General features: G+C 34.2%; 4 non-coding genes across 4 annotated transcripts; all 4 read left to right on the forward strand.

Moving 5' to 3' along the window:
* Nucleotides 1-244: 244 nt before the first annotated feature.
* On the forward strand, nt 245-4,215 carry LOC119561953. The gene has a single exon (XR_005221560.1). It is a non-coding gene; the product is annotated as a large subunit ribosomal RNA (ribosomal RNA).
* A 6,583-nt stretch (nt 4,216-10,798) lies between these two features.
* LOC119561937 lies at nt 10,799-12,793 on the forward strand. Its single transcript, XR_005221545.1, has one exon. It is a non-coding gene; the product is annotated as a small subunit ribosomal RNA (ribosomal RNA).
* Nucleotides 12,794-13,452: 659 nt separating this feature from the next.
* LOC119561918 lies at nt 13,453-13,631 on the forward strand. The gene has a single exon (XR_005221527.1). It is a non-coding gene; the product is annotated as a 5.8S ribosomal RNA (ribosomal RNA).
* A 401-nt stretch (nt 13,632-14,032) lies between these two features.
* LOC119561955 lies at nt 14,033-18,003 on the forward strand. Its single transcript, XR_005221562.1, has one exon. It is a non-coding gene; the product is annotated as a large subunit ribosomal RNA (ribosomal RNA).
* The last annotated feature ends 3,328 nt before the right edge of the window (nt 18,004-21,331 follow it).

Below are 21,331 nucleotides of genomic sequence, written 5' to 3' on the forward strand. Positions count from 1 at the left end.
TGAAAAACGAAGAGAAATATTTTCTTTTTCAATCAAATAATACTGAGAAATGTCTAGCATAAAAAATTTATCTAGAATTGTCTCTTATTAAAGATTAGTAAATAGAAAGCCGTTGACAATATTATTATTCTTCGTTGATTCGTTAGACCAAACAAATGCCATACAAATATATAAAATATATAACGAATTTAATAAAATGTTTTATCATTATATATAAAGAATTAATTGCAAAAAAAGTTATACACAACCTCAACTCATATGGGACTACCCCCTGAATTTAAGCATATTAATTAGGGGAGGAAAAGAAACTAACCAGGATTTTCTTAGTAGCGGCGAGCGAAAAGAAATCAGTTCAGCACTAAGTCACTTTGTCTATATGGCAAATGTGAGATGCAGTGTATGGAGCGTCAATATTCTAGTATGAGAAATTAACGATTTAAGTCCTTCTTAAATGAGGCCATTTACCCATAGAGGGTGCCAGGCCCGTATAACGTTAATGATTACTAGATGATGTTTCCAAAGAGTCGTGTTGCTTGATAGTGCAGCACTAAGTGGGTGGTAAACTCCATCTAAAACTAAATATAACCATGAGACCGATAGTAAACAAGTACCGTGAGGGAAAGTTGAAAAGAACTCTGAATAGAGAGTTAAACAGTACGTGAAACTGCTTAGAGGTTAAGCCCGATGAACCTGAATATCCGTTATGGAAAATTCATCATTAAAATTGTAATATTTAAACAATATTATGATAATAGTGTGCATTTTTTCCATATAAGGACATTGTAATCTATTAGCATACAAAATTTATCATAAAATATAACTTATAGTTTATTCAAATTAATTTGCTTGCATTTTAACACAGAATAAATGTTATTAATTTGATAAAGTGCTGATAGATTTATATGAATACAGTGCGTTAATTTTTCGGAATTATATAATGGCATAATTATCATTGATTTTTGTGTTTATTATATGCACTTGTATGATTAACAATGCGAAAGATTCAGGATACCTTCGGGACCCGTCTTGAAACACGGACCAAGGAGTCTAACATATGTGCAAGTTATTGGGATATAAACCTAATAGCGTAATTAACTTGACTAATAATGGGATTAGTTTTTTAACTATTTATAGCTAATTAACACAATCCCGGGGCGTTCTATATAGTTATGTATAATGATATTTATATTATTTATGCCTCTAACTGGAACGTACCTTGAGCATATATGCTGTGACCCGAAAGATGGTGAACTATACTTGATCAGGTTGAAGTCAGGGGAAACCCTGATGGAAGACCGAAACAGTTCTGACGTGCAAATCGATTGTCAGAATTGAGTATAGGGGCGAAAGACCAATCGAACCATCTAGTAGCTGGTTCCTTCCGAAGTTTCCCTCAGGATAGCTGGTGCATTTTAATGTTATATAAAATAATCTTATCTGGTAAAGCGAATGATTAGAGGCCTTAGGGTCGAAACGATCTTAACCTATTCTCAAACTTTAAATGGGTAAGAACCTTAACTTTCTTGATATGAAGTTCAAGGTTATGATATAATGTGCCCAGTGGGCCACTTTTGGTAAGCAGAACTGGCGCTGTGGGATGAACCAAACGTAATGTTACGGTGCCCAAATTAACAACTCATGCAGATACCATGAAAGGCGTTGGTTGCTTAAAACAGCAGGACGGTGATCATGGAAGTCGAAATCCGCTAAGGAGTGTGTAACAACTCACCTGCCGAAGCAACTAGCCCTTAAAATGGATGGCGCTTAAGTTGTATACCTATACATTACCGCTAAAGTAGATGATTTATATTACTTGTGATATAAATTTTGAAACTTTAGTGAGTAGGAAGGTACAATGGTATGCGTAGAAGTGTTTGGCGTAAGCCTGCATGGAGCTGCCATTGGTACAGATCTTGGTGGTAGTAGCAAATAATCGAATGAGACCTTGGAGGACTGAAGTGGAGAAGGGTTTCGTGTGAACAGTGGTTGATCACGAGTTAGTCGGTCCTAAGTTCAAGGCGAAAGCCGAAAATTTTCAAGTAAAACACAAATGCCATACAAATATAATTATATTATATAAATCAAGCTAATTAATATACTTGAATAATTTTGAACGAAAGGGAATACGGTTCCAATTCCGTAACCTGTTGAGTATCCGTTTGTTATTAAATATGGGCCTCGTGCTCATCCTGGCAACAGGAACGACCATAAAGAAGCCGTCGAGAGATATCGGAAGAGTTTTCTTTTCTGTTTTATAGCCGTACTACCATGGAAGTCTTTCGCAGAGAGATATGGTAGATGGGCTAGAAGAGCATGACATATACTGTTGTGTCGATATTTTCTCCTCGGACCTTGAAAATTTATGGTGGGGACACGCAAACTTCTCAACAGGCCGTACCAATATCCGCAGCTGGTCTCCAAGGTGAAGAGTCTCTAGTCGATAGAATAATGTAGGTAAGGGAAGTCGGCAAATTAGATCCGTAACTTCGGGATAAGGATTGGCTCTGAAGATTGAGATAGTCGGGCTTGATTGGGAAACAATAACATGGTTTATGTGCTCGTTCTGGGTAAATAGAGTGTCTGGCATTTATGTTGGTCACTTGTTCCCCGGATAGTTTAGTTACGTAGCCAATTGTGGAACTTTCTTGCTAAAATTTTTAAGAATACTAATTGGGTTAAACCAATTAGTTCTTATTAATTATAACGATTATCAATTAACAATCAATTCAGAACTGGCACGGACTTGGGGAATCCGACTGTCTAATTAAAACAAAGCATTGTGATGGCCCTAGCGGGTGTTGACACAATGTGATTTCTGCCCAGTGCTCTGAATGTCAAAGTGAAGAAATTCAAGTAAGCGCGGGTCAACGGCGGGAGTAACTATGACTCTCTTAAGGTAGCCAAATGCCTCGTCATCTAATTAGTGACGCGCATGAATGGATTAACGAGATTCCTACTGTCCCTATCTACTATCTAGCGAAACCACAGCCAAGGGAACGGGCTTGGAATAATTAGCGGGGAAAGAAGACCCTTTTGAGCTTGACTCTAATCTGGCAGTGTAAGGAGACATAAGAGGTGTAGAATAAGTGGGAGATATTAGACTTCGGTTTGGTATCGCCAATGAAATACCACTACTCTTATTGTTTCCTTACTTACTTGATTAAATGGAACGTGTATCATTTCCTAGCCATTATACGGATATATTTATTATATCTTATGGTATTGGGTTTTGATGCAAGCTTCTTGATCAAAGTATCACGAGTTTGTTATATAATCGCAAACAAATTCTTTAATAAAACGGTGCATTTATGTATTTTTGATTTGAAAATTTGGTATAACTCCAATTACTCAGGTATGATCCAATTCAAGGACATTGCCAGGTAGGGAGTTTGACTGGGGCGGTACATCTCTCAAATAATAACGGAGGTGTCCCAAGGCCAGCTCAGTGCGGACAGAAACCACACATAGAGCAAAAGGGCAAATGCTGACTTGATCTCGGTGTTCAGTACACACAGGGACAGCAAAAGCTCGGCCTATCGATCCTTTTGGTTTAAAGAGTTTTTAACAAGAGGTGTCAGAAAAGTTACCATAGGGATAACTGGCTTGTGGCGGCCAAGCGTTCATAGCGACGTCGCTTTTTGATCCTTCGATGTCGGCTCTTCCTATCATTGTGAAGCAAAATTCACCAAGCGTTGGATTGTTCACCCATGCAAGGGAACGTGAGCTGGGTTTAGACCGTCGTGAGACAGGTTAGTTTTACCCTACTAATGACAAAACGTTGTTGCGACAGCATTCCTGCGTAGTACGAGAGGAACCGCAGGTACGGACCAATGGCACAATACTTGTTCGAGCGAACAGTGGTATGACGCTACGTCCGTTGGATTATGCCTGAACGCCTCTAAGGTCGTATCCGTGCTGGACTGCAATGATAAATAAGGGGCAATTTGCATTGTATGGCTTCTAAACCATTTAAAGTTTATAATTTACTTTATAAACGACAATGGATGTGATGCCAATGTAATTTGTAACATAGTAAATTGGGAGGATCTTTGATCACCTGATGCCGCGCTAGTTACATATAAAAGCATTATTTAATACAATGACAAAGCCTAGAATCAATTGTAAACGACTTTTGTAACAGGCAAGGTGTTGTAAGTGGTTGAGCAGCTGCCATACTGCGATCCACTGAAGCTTATCCTTTGCTTGATGATTCGATAATAAAGATGTTGCAAGCGGGCATAATCATTATGCTTGCTTGCAGCATCGCACGCCACTTTGTTTGTGGTGTGTAAGGTAGGGAAGAAGAAATATAAAAGACCTAAATTGGAAACATCAATATATAAGTAAATATTGAACAAACAAAATGTATCGTCATCTTATTAGTGACGCGATGATAAAGTGGCAAACATATTCCATGTATAAATATTCCTATGGTATTAAAATTCAAGTAAAGAGGACATATATAAAAGTTTGTATATATGGTTCATTCAATGGTAGCAGCGGTTGGTTGGTTGGTGTCTGCTCCTCTTATTGTTCAAAACTTATGTTATGGTAGCAAGTCTATATCGTCATATTATTAGTGACGCGAAAAAGTAGTGGCAAAACATATTCCATGTATAAATAAATATTCCTATGGTATTGAAATTCAAGTAAAGAGGCCATTCAAGTAAAGAGGACTTATATAAATATAAGTATATATAATGGTAGCAGCGCGGTTGGTTGGTTGGTGTGTCTGCTCCTCTTATTGTTCAAAACTTATGTTATGGTAGCAAGACTGTATCGTCATATTATTAGTGACGCGAAAAAGTAGTGGCAAAACATATTCCATGTATAAATATTCCTATGGTATTGAAATTCAACTAAAGAGGACATATAAAATTACTATCAATGGTAGCAGTGGTTGGTTGGTTGGTGGTTGGTTGGCGGCTGCTCCTATTATTGTTCAAGACTTATGTTATGGTAGCAAGTCTGTATCGTCATATTAATTATTAGTGACGCGAAAAAGTAGTGGAAATCATATTCCATGTATAAATAGATTCCTATGGTAATGAAATTTTCAAGTAAAGAGAGGACCATTCAAGTAAGAGGACATATAAAAAGTAAGTATATGTTCCTCCAATGGTAGCAGTGGTTGGTTGGTTGGCGGCTGATCCTCTTATTGTTCAAAACTTATTTTATCAATATGAGTTTGGCAATACAATAAAGAAGACCAATCTAATCCATATAAAACTAAATGTATTATATGGATATGCTTAGGAAACCCATATATTCATAAAAAAAAATTATGTATAGAAAATTATACATATATCTTTTATATAAATGAATCGTATGGATATCGCCTTATGGTAGGTATAATAACTTTTTAAGGCATAATAATGTATAATATAGAAAATATACATTGAAATATAAATGCATTTTTATAGATATGGCGGCATATAAGTGCCATATACACAAGAATAAATAATAGAATTTACCAATATATAATTAAAATGAGATATATAAACCTAGTGAGGGGCTGCACTAGTATATGAATCGTATGGATATGGCTTATAGGTATAATACCTATAAGGCATAATAATGTATAATATAATAAATATAAATTAAGATATGAATGAATTATATAAATATGGCATAGAAATGCCATATACATACATAAGAATAAATGGTAGAATTTACCCATATATCACTGAAACACGATATATAAACCTAATGATAGCTGGCACTAGTACTGTAAACATGCACGCAATAGTGCGTGGGGTAAAAAACTACTATAGGGAGGTGGTCGTTGGCGGGCCCCTCCTCGTATTGGTCAAAACTTATGTTATGCATATGAATTTGTCAATACTATATAGAACGCCAAGCATATCCATATAAACTATGGATATGCATAGAAATCCATACAAAAGTAAAAAAAAATTATGTATAGAAAAATATACATATATTTATATAAGTGAATCGTATGGATATGGCTTATAGGTATAATACCTATAAGGCATAATAATGTATAACAAGTAAATATACATTGAAATGTGAATGCATTGTATGGATATGGCATATAAATGCCATATATATAGAAATAAATTGTATATCAATGATATAACAATTATAAACCTAGTGAGGGGCGGCACTAGTGAATGAATCGTATGGATATGGCTTATAGGTATAATACCTATAAGGCATAATAATGTATAATATAATAAATATACATTAAGATATGAATGGATTGTATAAATATGGCATAGAAATGCCATATACATAAGAATAAATGGTAGAATTTACCCATATATCACTGAAACACGATATATAAACCTAGTGATAGCTGGCACTAGTACTGTAAACAGGCACGCAATAGTGCGTGGGGTAAAAAACTACTATAGGGAGGTGGTCGTTGGCGGGCCCCTCCTCGTATTGGTCAAAACTTATGTTATGCATATGAATTTGTCAATACTATATAGAACGCCAAGCATATCCATATAAACTATGGATATGCATAGAAATCCATACAAAAGTAAAAAAAAATTATGTATAGAAAAATATACATATATTTATATAAGTGAATCGTATGGATATGGCTTATAGGTATAATACCTATAAGGCATAATAATGTATAACAAGTAAATATACATTGAAATGTGAATGCATTGTATGGATATGGCATATAAATGCCATATATATAGAAATAAATTGTATATCAATGATATAACAATTATAAACCTAGTGAGGGGCGGCACTAGTGAATGAATCGTATGGATATGGCTTATAGGTATAATACCTATAAGGCATAATAATGTATAATATAATAAATATACATTAAGATATGAATGGATTGTATAAATATGGCATAGAAATGCCATATACATAAGAATAAATGGTAGAATTTACCCATATATCACTGAAACACGATATATAAACCTAGTGATAGCTGGCACTAGTACTGTAAACAGGCACGCAATAGTGCGTGGGGTAAAAAACTACTATAGGGAGGTGGTCGTTGGCGGGCCCCTCCTCGTATTGGTCAAAACTTATGTTATGCATATGAATTTGTCAATACTATATAGAACGCCAAGCATATCCATATAAACTATGGATATGCATAGAAAACCATACAAAAGTAAAAAAAAATTATGTATAGAAAAATATACATATATTTATATAAGTGAATCGTATGGATATGGCTTATAGGTATAATACCTATAAGGCATAATAATGTATAACAAGTAAATATACATTGAAATGTGAATGCATTGTATGGATATGGCATATAAATGCCATATATATAGAAATAAATTGTATATCAATGATATAACAATTATAAACCTAGTGAGGGGCGGCACTAGTGAATGAATCGTATGGATATGGCTTATAGGTATAATACCTATAAGGCATAATAATGTATAATATAATAAATATACATTAAGATATGAATGGATTGTATAAATATGGCATAGAAATGCCATATACATAAGAATAAATGGTAGAATTTACCCATATATCACTGAAACACGATATATAAACCTAGTGATAGCTGGCACTAGTACTGTAAACAGGCACGCAATAGTGCGTGGGGTAAAAAACTACTATAGGGAGGTGGTCGTTGGCGGGCCCCTCCTCGTATTGGTCAAAACTTATGTTATGCATATGAATTTGTCAATACTATATAGAACGCCAAGCATATCCATATAAACTATGGATATGCATAGAAAACCATACAAAAGTAAAAAAAAATTATGTATAGAAAAATATACATATATTTATATAAGTGAATCGTATGGATATGGCTTATAGGTATAATACCTATAAGGCATAATAATGTATAACAAGTAAATATACATTGAAATGTGAATGCATTGTATGGATATGGCATATAAATGCCATATATATAGAAATAAATTGTATATCAATGATATAACAATTATAAACCTAGTGAGGGGCGGCACTAGTGAATGAATCGTATGGATATGGCTTATAGGTATAATACCTATAAGGCATAATAATGTATAATATAATAAATATACATTAAGATATGAATGGATTGTATAAATATGGCATAGAAATGCCATATACATAAGAATAAATGGTAGAATTTACCCATATATCACTGAAACACGATATATAAACCTAGTGATAGCTGGCACTAGTACTGTAAACAGGCACGCAATAGTGCGTGGGGTAAAAAACTACTATAGGGAGGTGGTCGTTGGCGGGCCCCTCCTCGTATTGGTCAAAACTTATGTTATGCATATGAATTTGTCAATACTATATAGAACGCCAAGCATATCCATATAAACTATGGATATGCATAGAAATCCATACAAAAGTAAAAAAAAATTATGTATAGAAAAATATACATATATTTATATAAGTGAATCGTATGGATATGGCTTATAGGTATAATACCTATAAGGCATAATAATGTATAACAAGTAAATATACATTGAAATGTGAATGCATTGTATGGATATGGCATATAAATGCCATATATATAGAAATAAATTGTATATCAATGATATAACAATTATAAACCTAGTGAGGGGCGGCACTAGTGAATGAATCGTATGGATATGGCTTATAGGTATAATACCTATAAGGCATAATAATGTATAATATAATAAATATACATTAAGATATGAATGGATTGTATAAATATGGCATAGAAATGCCATATACATAAGAATAAATGGTAGAATTTACCCATATATCACTGAAACACGATATATAAACCTAGTGATAGCTGGCACTAGTACTGTAAACAGGCACGCAATAGTGCGTGGGGTAAAAAACTACTATAGGGAGGTGGTCGTTGGCGGGCCCCTCCTCGTATTGGTCAAAACTTATGTTATGCATATGAATTTGTCAATACTATATAGAACGCCAAGCATATCCATATAAACTATGGATATGCATAGAAATCCATACAAAAGTAAAAAAAAATTATGTATAGAAAAATATACATATATTTATATAAGTGAATCGTATGGATATGGCTTATAGGTATAATACCTATAAGGCATAATAATGTATAACAAGTAAATATACATTGAAATGTGAATGCATTGTATGGATATGGCATATAAATGCCATATATATAGAAATAAATTGTATATCAATGATATAACAATTATAAACCTAGTGAGGGGCGGCACTAGTGAATGAATCGTATGGATATGGCTTATAGGTATAATACCTATAAGGCATAATAATGTATAATATAATAAATATACATTAAGATATGAATGGATTGTATAAATATGGCATAGAAATGCCATATACATAAGAATAAATGGTAGAATTTACCCATATATCACTGAAACATGATATATAAACCTAGTGATAGCTGGCACTAGTACTGTAAACAGGCACGCAGTAGTGCGTGGGGTAAAAAACTACTATAGGGAGGTGGTCGTTGGCGGGCCCCTCCTCGTATTGGTCAAAACTTATGTTATGCGTAAACATATGATTTTGTCAATACTATAAAGAAAACTTGTTTTGTACATACAAAACTAAATGAATTATATGGATATTGAAAAATAAATGGCATTATATCCATATAATGAAAATATACTTGTATTCTCTTATTATAAGAGAGAATACCGTATAGTTGGTTGGCAAAGACAATTGAAAATACCCGAATTGCAGATGATGGGTTCAAAAACTACTATAGGGTGGTGTAGCAAATAATATGAAGATGATATATCCATATAATGGATATACACTAGTATTCTCTTATTATAATAGAGAATACCATATAAATGGTTGGCAAAGACAATTGAAAATACCCGAATTGAAGTTGACGGGTTCAAAAACTATTATAGGGTGATGTAGCAAATAAAATAATGAAGATATATCCATATAATGGAATTATATGTGTATTCTCTTATTATATGAGAGAGTACCAAACGGTTGATTGGCAAAGACAATTGAAAATACCCGAATTAAAGATATTGGGTCCAAAAACTACTATAGGATGGTCAATGGGCCGGCCATCTACTATTGACGTGACAAAATACTGTCTGTCGGTAGAGAAGATATTAATCCGTCAAATTTGTTTCTTTATTCATTTATGAATATGAGACTTGGCTCCACGGTTAATATTTTAAGCCCAAAGATAATAATGTTGAAACAAAGGCCAAGGTTTCTATTATACATAGAATAACAAATTGTTTCCGAACTTTATCGTTAATCCAAATAAATAATTACAATTGAGGCAGGCTAATAATGATATATATTTTGTATTGATAATCTTGATATATATGTATATTGGTCTGCCATTATCACATACTGAGTTATGTGATAATTCCCTGCGGGGATAAATTAAAAGAGGTGTCCCTATATTAAAAGAAAATAATATATATATATATTATTTTTTCTAACGTACATATCATATATGCGCTCGGTTTTATATTATATATTACCAAAGAGTCTTATATGAATATATACAGATAAATTTTAAATTTATCATCAAAATACAAATGATTTAATTCAATATTTTATATTGGTTAAACAAAAATTGTACATGTGTGGATACAATAATGACGTATGTCGAACAAAAAAGATATTTTAGAATGAAATATGCAAATATAAAGAAAATTATTACGTATTACGAAAAAAAATATTGTGTTTTTAACATCAATAATTAAAAAACTTGTTATTATTAGTGGCGGAACAAGTATATATTGTGAAAACAACAAACGTATACGAATGCTATATAAAAATGGCCGTATTCGATAGAAAACAATCTATAAAATTTATATTGCTAATTTCTATTCAAAAATATGAATGAAATATGAATAAAAACATTATTCTGGTTGATCCTGCCAGTAGTTATATGCTTGTCTCAAAGATTAAGCCATGCATGTCTAAGTACACACGAATTAAAAGTGAAACCGCAAAAGGCTCATTATATCAGTTATGGTTCCTTAGATCGTTAACAGTTACTTGGATAACTGTGGTAATTCTAGAGCTAATACATGCAATTAAAACATGAACCTTATGGGACATGTGCTTTTATTAGGCTAAAACCAAGCGATCGCAAGATCGTTATATTGGTTGAACTCTAGATAACATGCAGATCGTATGGTCTTGTACCGACGACAGATCTTTCAAATGTCTGCCCTATCAACTTTTGATGGTAGTATCTAGGACTACCATGGTTGCAACGGGTAACGGGGAATCAGGGTTCGATTCCGGAGAGGGAGCCTGAGAAACGGCTACCACATCTAAGGAAGGCAGCAGGCGCGTAAATTACCCACTCCCAGCTCGGGGAGGTAGTGACGAAAAATAACAATACAGGACTCATATCCGAGGCCCTGTAATTGGAATGAGTACACTTTAAATCCTTTAACAAGGACCAATTGGAGGGCAAGTCTGGTGCCAGCAGCCGCGGTAATTCCAGCTCCAATAGCGTATATTAAAGTTGTTGCGGTTAAAACGTTCGTAGTTGAACTTGTGCTTCATACGGGTAGTACAACTTACAATTGTGGTTAGTACTATACCTTTATGTATGTAAGCGTATTACCGGTGGAGTTCTTACATGTGCTTAGATACTTGTATTTTTTCATATGTTCCTCCTATTTAAAAACCTGCATTAGTGCTCTTAAACGAGTGTTATTGTGGGCCGGTACAATTACTTTGAACAAATTAGAGTGCTTAAAGCAGGCTTCAAATGCCTGAATATTCTGTGCATGGGATAATGAAATAAGACCTCTGTTCTGCTTTCATTGGTTTTCAGATCAAGAGGTAATGATTAATAGAAGCAGTTTGGGGGCATTAGTATTACGACGCGAGAGGTGAAATTCTTGGACCGTCGTAAGACTAACTTAAGCGAAAGCATTTGCCAAAGATGTTTTCATTAATCAAGAACGAAAGTTAGAGGTTCGAAGGCGATCAGATACCGCCCTAGTTCTAACCATAAACGATGCCAGCTAGCAATTGGGTGTAGCTACTTTTATGGCTCTCTCAGTCGCTTCCCGGGAAACCAAAGCTTTTGGGCTCCGGGGGAAGTATGGTTGCAAAGCTGAAACTTAAAGGAATTGACGGAAGGGCACCACCAGGAGTGGAGCCTGCGGCTTAATTTGACTCAACACGGGAAAACTTACCAGGTCCGAACATAAGTGTGTAAGACAGATTGATAGCTCTTTCTCGAATCTATGGGTGGTGGTGCATGGCCGTTCTTAGTTCGTGGAGTGATTTGTCTGGTTAATTCCGATAACGAACGAGACTCAAATATATTAAATAGATATCTTCAGGATTATGGTGTTGAAGCTTATATAGCCTTCATTCATGGTGGCAGTAAAATGTTTATTGTGTTTGAATGTGTTTATATAAGTGGAGCCGTACCTGTTGGTTTGTCCCATTATAAGGACACTAGCTTCTTAAATGGACAAATTGCGTCTAGCAATAATGAGATTGAGCAATAACAGGTCTGTGATGCCCTTAGATGTCCTGGGCTGCACGCGCGCTACAATGAAAGTATCAACGTGTATTTCCTAGACCGAGAGGTCCGGGTAAACCGCTGAACCACTTTCATGCTTGGGATTGTGAACTGAAACTGTTCACATGAACTTGGAATTCCCAGTAAGTGTGAGTCATTAACTCGCATTGATTACGTCCCTGCCCTTTGTACACACCGCCCGTCGCTACTACCGATTGAATTATTTAGTGAGGTCTCCGGACGTGATCACTGTGACGCCTTGTGTGTTACGGTTGTTTCGCAAAAGTTGACCGAACTTGATTATTTAGAGGAAGTAAAAGTCGTAACAAGGTTTCCGTAGGTGAACCTGCGGAAGGATCATTATTGTTTAATATCCTTACCGTTAATAAAAAAATTTGTTTTTATTATAATAATATAATATATTATAGTAATACAAATAAAATATAAATTGCCAAAAATATGATCTTTTATAGATCAAATATAAAATTTCGAACAAGCAAATCGAAATAATAATTGTAATAATAAATATATTATTGCATTAAATAAGAGATAAATAAATAAGCAAAAGCAAACAAATAACAAATTCGAACAAGCAAATCGAAATTATTAAATTTATTTAATATTATTATTATATTGTATATTAAATGCAATTAATTAATAAAACACTGTGTGTATATGGACCATAATATACACGCGTTGCGATATGTATTGTTCATCTCAGTTATGCGCATACATTGGATAATGCAACAACCTAAAATGTACAATGTTGTACCTGATTATTACAGGTTAATGTTTTATATAAATTTCAATATATATCGCTAAAAAAAAGTATTAATACCGTAAATGCCATTTAAAAAATACTTGATATATTATTGGTTATATGAAACTAAGACATTTCGCAGCATTCGTTTTAGGTATAAAAATCAATTTATTGAAGGAATTGATATATGCCAGTAAAATGGTGTATTTTTAATTTCTTTCAATAAAAACATATATGACAAAATTACCAAACCAATATATAAAACTCTAAGCGGTGGATCACTCGGCTCATGGGTCGATGAAGAACGCAGCAAACTGTGCGTCATCGTGTGAACTGCAGGACACATGAACATCGACATTTTGAACGCATATCGCAGTCCATGCTGTTATGTACTTTAATTAATTTTATAGTGCTGCTTGGACTACATATGGTTGAGGGTTGTAAGACTATGCTAATTAAGTTGTTTATATAAATTTTATAATGAAATTTTATAAGCATATGGTATATTATTGGATAATAATAATTTAATTATTATATTATTCATAATATTAACAAATATATGAAAAACATTATCTCACATTAGTAAATAATTTGAATGTGAAAAACGAAGAGAAATATTTTCTTTTTCAATCAAATAATACTGAGAAATGTCTAGCATAAAAAATTTATCTAGAATTGTCTCTTATTAAAGATTAGTAAATAGAAAGCCGTTGACAATATTATTATTCTTCGTTGATTCGTTAGACCAAACAAATGCCATACAAATATATAAAATATATAACGAATTTAATAAAATGTTTTATCATTATATATAAAGAATTAATTGCAAAAAAAGTTATACACAACCTCAACTCATATGGGACTACCCCCTGAATTTAAGCATATTAATTAGGGGAGGAAAAGAAACTAACCAGGATTTTCTTAGTAGCGGCGAGCGAAAAGAAATCAGTTCAGCACTAAGTCACTTTGTCTATATGGCAAATGTGAGATGCAGTGTATGGAGCGTCAATATTCTAGTATGAGAAATTAACGATTTAAGTCCTTCTTAAATGAGGCCATTTACCCATAGAGGGTGCCAGGCCCGTATAACGTTAATGATTACTAGATGATGTTTCCAAAGAGTCGTGTTGCTTGATAGTGCAGCACTAAGTGGGTGGTAAACTCCATCTAAAACTAAATATAACCATGAGACCGATAGTAAACAAGTACCGTGAGGGAAAGTTGAAAAGAACTCTGAATAGAGAGTTAAACAGTACGTGAAACTGCTTAGAGGTTAAGCCCGATGAACCTGAATATCCGTTATGGAAAATTCATCATTAAAATTGTAATATTTAAACAATATTATGATAATAGTGTGCATTTTTTCCATATAAGGACATTGTAATCTATTAGCATACAAAATTTATCATAAAATATAACTTATAGTTTATTCAAATTAATTTGCTTGCATTTTAACACAGAATAAATGTTATTAATTTGATAAAGTGCTGATAGATTTATATGAATACAGTGCGTTAATTTTTCGGAATTATATAATGGCATAATTATCATTGATTTTTGTGTTTATTATATGCACTTGTATGATTAACAATGCGAAAGATTCAGGATACCTTCGGGACCCGTCTTGAAACACGGACCAAGGAGTCTAACATATGTGCAAGTTATTGGGATATAAACCTAATAGCGTAATTAACTTGACTAATAATGGGATTAGTTTTTTAACTATTTATAGCTAATTAACACAATCCCGGGGCGTTCTATATAGTTATGTATAATGATATTTATATTATTTATGCCTCTAACTGGAACGTACCTTGAGCATATATGCTGTGACCCGAAAGATGGTGAACTATACTTGATCAGGTTGAAGTCAGGGGAAACCCTGATGGAAGACCGAAACAGTTCTGACGTGCAAATCGATTGTCAGAATTGAGTATAGGGGCGAAAGACCAATCGAACCATCTAGTAGCTGGTTCCTTCCGAAGTTTCCCTCAGGATAGCTGGTGCATTTTAATGTTATATAAAATAATCTTATCTGGTAAAGCGAATGATTAGAGGCCTTAGGGTCGAAACGATCTTAACCTATTCTCAAACTTTAAATGGGTAAGAACCTTAACTTTCTTGATATGAAGTTCAAGGTTATGATATAATGTGCCCAGTGGGCCACTTTTGGTAAGCAGAACTGGCGCTGTGGGATGAACCAAACGTAATGTTACGGTGCCCAAATTAACAACTCATGCAGATACCATGAAAGGCGTTGGTTGCTTAAAACAGCAGGACGGTGATCATGGAAGTCGAAATCCGCTAAGGAGTGTGTAACAACTCACCTGCCGAAGCAACTAGCCCTTAAAATGGATGGCGCTTAAGTTGTATACCTATACATTACCGCTAAAGTAGATGATTTATATTACTTGTGATATAAATTTTGAAACTTTAGTGAGTAGGAAGGTACAATGGTATGCGTAGAAGTGTTTGGCGTAAGCCTGCATGGAGCTGCCATTGGTACAGATCTTGGTGGTAGTAGCAAATAATCGAATGAGACCTTGGAGGACTGAAGTGGAGAAGGGTTTCGTGTGAACAGTGGTTGATCACGAGTTAGTCGGTCCTAAGTTCAAGGCGAAAGCCGAAAATTTTCAAGTAAAACACAAATGCCATACAAATATAATTATATTATATAAATCAAGCTAATTAATATACTTGAATAATTTTGAACGAAAGGGAATACGGTTCCAATTCCGTAACCTGTTGAGTATCCGTTTGTTATTAAATATGGGCCTCGTGCTCATCCTGGCAACAGGAACGACCATAAAGAAGCCGTCGAGAGATATCGGAAGAGTTTTCTTTTCTGTTTTATAGCCGTACTACCATGGAAGTCTTTCGCAGAGAGATATGGTAGATGGGCTAGAAGAGCATGACATATACTGTTGTGTCGATATTTTCTCCTCGGACCTTGAAAATTTATGGTGGGGACACGCAAACTTCTCAACAGGCCGTACCAATATCCGCAGCTGGTCTCCAAGGTGAAGAGTCTCTAGTCGATAGAATAATGTAGGTAAGGGAAGTCGGCAAATTAGATCCGTAACTTCGGGATAAGGATTGGCTCTGAAGATTGAGATAGTCGGGCTTGATTGGGAAACAATAACATGGTTTATGTGCTCGTTCTGGGTAAATAGAGTGTCTGGCATTTATGTTGGTCACTTGTTCCCCGGATAGTTTAGTTACGTAGCCAATTGTGGAACTTTCTTGCTAAAATTTTTAAGAATACTAATTGGGTTAAACCAATTAGTTCTTATTAATTATAACGATTATCAATTAACAATCAATTCAGAACTGGCACGGACTTGGGGAATCCGACTGTCTAATTAAAACAAAGCATTGTGATGGCCCTAGCGGGTGTTGACACAATGTGATTTCTGCCCAGTGCTCTGAATGTCAAAGTGAAGAAATTCAAGTAAGCGCGGGTCAACGGCGGGAGTAACTATGACTCTCTTAAGGTAGCCAAATGCCTCGTCATCTAATTAGTGACGCGCATGAATGGATTAACGAGATTCCTACTGTCCCTATCTACTATCTAGCGAAACCACAGCCAAGGGAACGGGCTTGGAATAATTAGCGGGGAAAGAAGACCCTTTTGAGCTTGACTCTAATCTGGCAGTGTAAGGAGACATAAGAGGTGTAGAATAAGTGGGAGATATTAGACTTCGGTTTGGTATCGCCAATGAAATACCACTACTCTTATTGTTTCCTTACTTACTTGATTAAATGGAACGTGTATCATTTCCTAGCCATTATACGGATATATTTATTATATCTTATGGTATTGGGTTTTGATGCAAGCTTCTTGATCAAAGTATCACGAGTTTGTTATATAATCGCAAACAAATTCTTTAATAAAACGGTGCATTTATGTATTTTTGATTTGAAAATTTGGTATAACTCCAATTACTCAGGTATGATCCAATTCAAGGACATTGCCAGGTAGGGAGTTTGACTGGGGCGGTACATCTCTCAAATAATAACGGAGGTGTCCCAAGGCCAGCTCAGTGCGGACAGAAACCACACATAGAGCAAAAGGGCAAATGCTGACTTGATCTCGGTGTTCAGTACACACAGGGACAGCAAAAGCTCGGCCTATCGATCCTTTTGGTTTAAAGAGTTTTTAACAAGAGGTGTCAGAAAAGTTACCATAGGGATAACTGGCTTGTGGCGGCCAAGCGTTCATAGCGACGTCGCTTTTTGATCCTTCGATGTCGGCTCTTCCTATCATTGTGAAGCAAAATTCACCAAGCGTTGGATTGTTCACCCATGCAAGGGAACGTGAGCTGGGTTTAGACCGTCGTGAGACAGGTTAGTTTTACCCTACTAATGACAAAACGTTGTTGCGACAGCATTCCTGCGTAGTACGAGAGGAACCGCAGGTACGGACCAATGGCACAATACTTGTTCGAGCGAACAGTGGTATGACGCTACGTCCGTTGGATTATGCCTGAACGCCTCTAAGGTCGTATCCGTGCTGGACTGCAATGATAAATAAGGGGCAATTTGCATTGTATGGCTTCTAAACCATTTAAAGTTTATAATTTACTTTATAAACGACAATGGATGTGATGCCAATGTAATTTGTAACATAGTAAATTGGGAGGATCTTTGATCACCTGATGCCGCGCTAGTTACATATAAAAGCATTATTTAATACAATGACAAAGCCTAGAATCAATTGTAAACGACTTTTGTAACAGGCAAGGTGTTGTAAGTGGTTGAGCAGCTGCCATACTGCGATCCACTGAAGCTTATCCTTTGCTTGATGATTCGATAATAAAGATGTTGCAAGCGGGCATAATCATTATGCTTGCTTGCAGCATCGCACGCCACTTTGTTTGTGGTGTGTAAGGTAGGGAAGAAGAAATATAAAAGACCTAAATTGGAAACATCAATATATAAGTAAATATTGAACAAACAAAATGTATCGTCATCTTATTAGTGACGCGATGATAAAGTGGCAAACATATTCCATGTATAAATATTCCTATGGTATTAAAATTCAAGTAAAGAGGACATATATAAAAGTTTGTATATATGGTTCATTCAATGGTAGCAGCGGTTGGTTGGTTGGTGTCTGCTCCTCTTATTGTTCAAAACTTATGTTATGGTAGCAAGTCTATATCGTCATATTATTAGTGACGCGAAAAAGTAGTGGCAAAACATATTCCATGTATAAATAAATATTCCTATGGTATTGAAATTCAAGTAAAGAGGCCATTCAAGTAAAGAGGACTTATATAAATATAAGTATATATAATGGTAGCAGCGCGGTTGGTTGGTTGGTGTGTCTGCTCCTCTTATTGTTCAAAACTTATGTTATGGTAGCAAGACTGTATCGTCATATTATTAGTGACGCGAAAAAGTAGTGGCAAAACATATTCCATGTATAAATATTCCTATGGTATTGAAATTCAACTAAAGAGGACATATAAAATTACTATCAATGGTAGCAGTGGTTGGTTGGTTGGTGGTTGGTTGGCGGCTGCTCCTATTATTGTTCAAGACTTATGTTATGGTAGCAAGTCTGTATCGTCATATTAATTATTAGTGACGCGAAAAAGTAGTGGAAATCATATTCCATGTATAAATAGATTCCTATGGTAATGAAATTTTCAAGTAAAGAGAGGACCATTCAAGTAAGAGGACATATAAAAAGTAAGTATATGTTCCTCCAATGGTAGCAGTGGTTGGTTGGTTGGCGGCTGATCCTCTTATTGTTCAAAACTTATTTTATCAATATGAGTTTGGCAATACAATAAAGAAGACCAATCTAATCCATATAAAACTAAATGTATTATATGGATATGCTTAGGAAACCCATATATTCATAAAAAAAAATTATGTATAGAAAATTATACATATATCTTTTATATAAATGAATCGTATGGATATCGCCTTATGGTAGGTATAATAACTTTTTAAGGCATAATAATGTATAATATAGAAAATATACATTGAAATATAAATGCATTTTTATAGATATGGCGGCATATAAGTGCCATATACACAAGAATAAATAATAGAATTTACCAATATATAATTAAAATGAGATATATAAACCTAGTGAGGGGCTGCACTAGTATATGAATCGTATGGATATGGCTTATAGGTATAATACCTATAAGGCATAATAATGTATAATATAATAAATATAAATTAAGATATGAATGAATTATATAAATATGGCATAGAAATGCCATATACATACATAAGAATAAATGGTAGAATTTACCCATATATCACTGAAACACGATATATAAACCTAATGATAGCTGGCACTAGTACTGTAAACATGCACGCAATAGTGCGTGGGGTAAAAAACTACTATAGGGAGGTGGTCGTTGGCGGGCCCCTCCTCGTATTGGTCAAAACTTATGTTATGCATATGAATTTGTCAATACTATATAGAACGCCAAGCATATCCATATAAACTATGGATATGCATAGAAATCCATACAAAAGTAAAAAAAAATTATGTATAGAAAAATATACATATATTTATATAAGTGAATCGTATGGATATGGCTTATAGGTATAATACCTATAAGGCATAATAATGTATAACAAGTAAATATACATTGAAATGTGAATGCATTGTATGGATATGGCATATAAATGCCATATATATAGAAATAAATTGTATATCAATGATATAACAATTATAAACCTAGTGAGGGGCGGCACTAGTGAATGAATCGTATGGATATGGCTTATAGGTATAATACCTATAAGGCATAATAATGTATAATATAATAAATATACATTAAGATATGAATGGATTGTATAAATATGGCATAGAAATGCCATATACATAAGAATAAATGGTAGAATTTACCCATATATCACTGAAACACGATATATAAACCTAGTGATAGCTGGCACTAGTACTGTAAACAGGCACGCAATAGTGCGTGGGGTAAAAAACTACTATAGGGAGGTGGTCGTTGGCGGGCCCCTCCTCGTATTGGTCAAAACTTATGTTATGCATATGAATTTGTCAATACTATATAGAACGCCAAGCATATCCATATAAACTATGGATATGCATAGAAATCCATACAAAAGTAAAAAAAAATTATGTATAGAAAAATATACATATATTTATATAAGTGAATCGTATGGATATGGCTTATAGGTATAATACCTATAAGGCATAATAATGTATAACAAGTAAATATACATTGAAATGTGAATGCATTGTATGGATATGGCATATAAATGCCATATATATAGAAATAAATTGTATATCAATGATATAACAATTATAAACCTAGTGAGGGGCGGCACTAGTGAATGAATCGTATGGATATGGCTTATAGGTATAATACCTATAAGGCATAATAATGTATAATATAATAAATATACATTAAGATATGAATGGATTGTATAAATATGGCATAGAAATGCCATATACATAAGAATAAATGGTAGAATTTACCCATATATCACTGAAACACGATATATAAACCTAGTGATAGCTGGCACTAGTACTGTAAACAGGCACGCAATAGTGCGTGGGGTAAAAAACTACTATAGGGAGGTGGTCGTTGGCGGGCCCCTCCTCGTATTGGTCAAAACTTATGTTATGCATATGAATTTGTCAATACTATATAGAACGCCAAGCATATCCATATAAACTATGGATATGCATAGAAAACCATACAAAAGTAAAAAAAAATTATGTATAGAAAAATATACATATATTTATATAAGTGAATCGTATGGATATGGCTTATAGGTATAATACCTATAAGGCATAATAATGTATAACAAGTAAATATACATTGAAATGTGAATGCATTGTATGGATATGGCATATAAATGCCATATATATAGAAATAAATTGTATATCAATGATATAACAATTATAAACCTAGTGAGGGGCGGCACTAGTGAATGAATCGTATGGATATGGCTTATAGGTATAATACCTATAAGGCATAATAATGTATAATATAATAAATATACATTAAGATATGAATGGATTGTATAAATATGGCATAGAAATGCCATATACATAAGAATAAATGGTAGAATTTACCCATATATCACTGAAACACGATATATAAACCTAGTGATAGCTGGCACTAGTACTGTAA

This window comes from Drosophila subpulchrella, unplaced genomic scaffold, assembly GCF_014743375.2.
Source record: "Drosophila subpulchrella strain 33 F10 #4 breed RU33 unplaced genomic scaffold, RU_Dsub_v1.1 Primary Assembly Seq387, whole genome shotgun sequence".
In the NCBI taxonomy this organism is placed as follows: domain Eukaryota; kingdom Metazoa; phylum Arthropoda; class Insecta; order Diptera; family Drosophilidae; genus Drosophila; species Drosophila subpulchrella.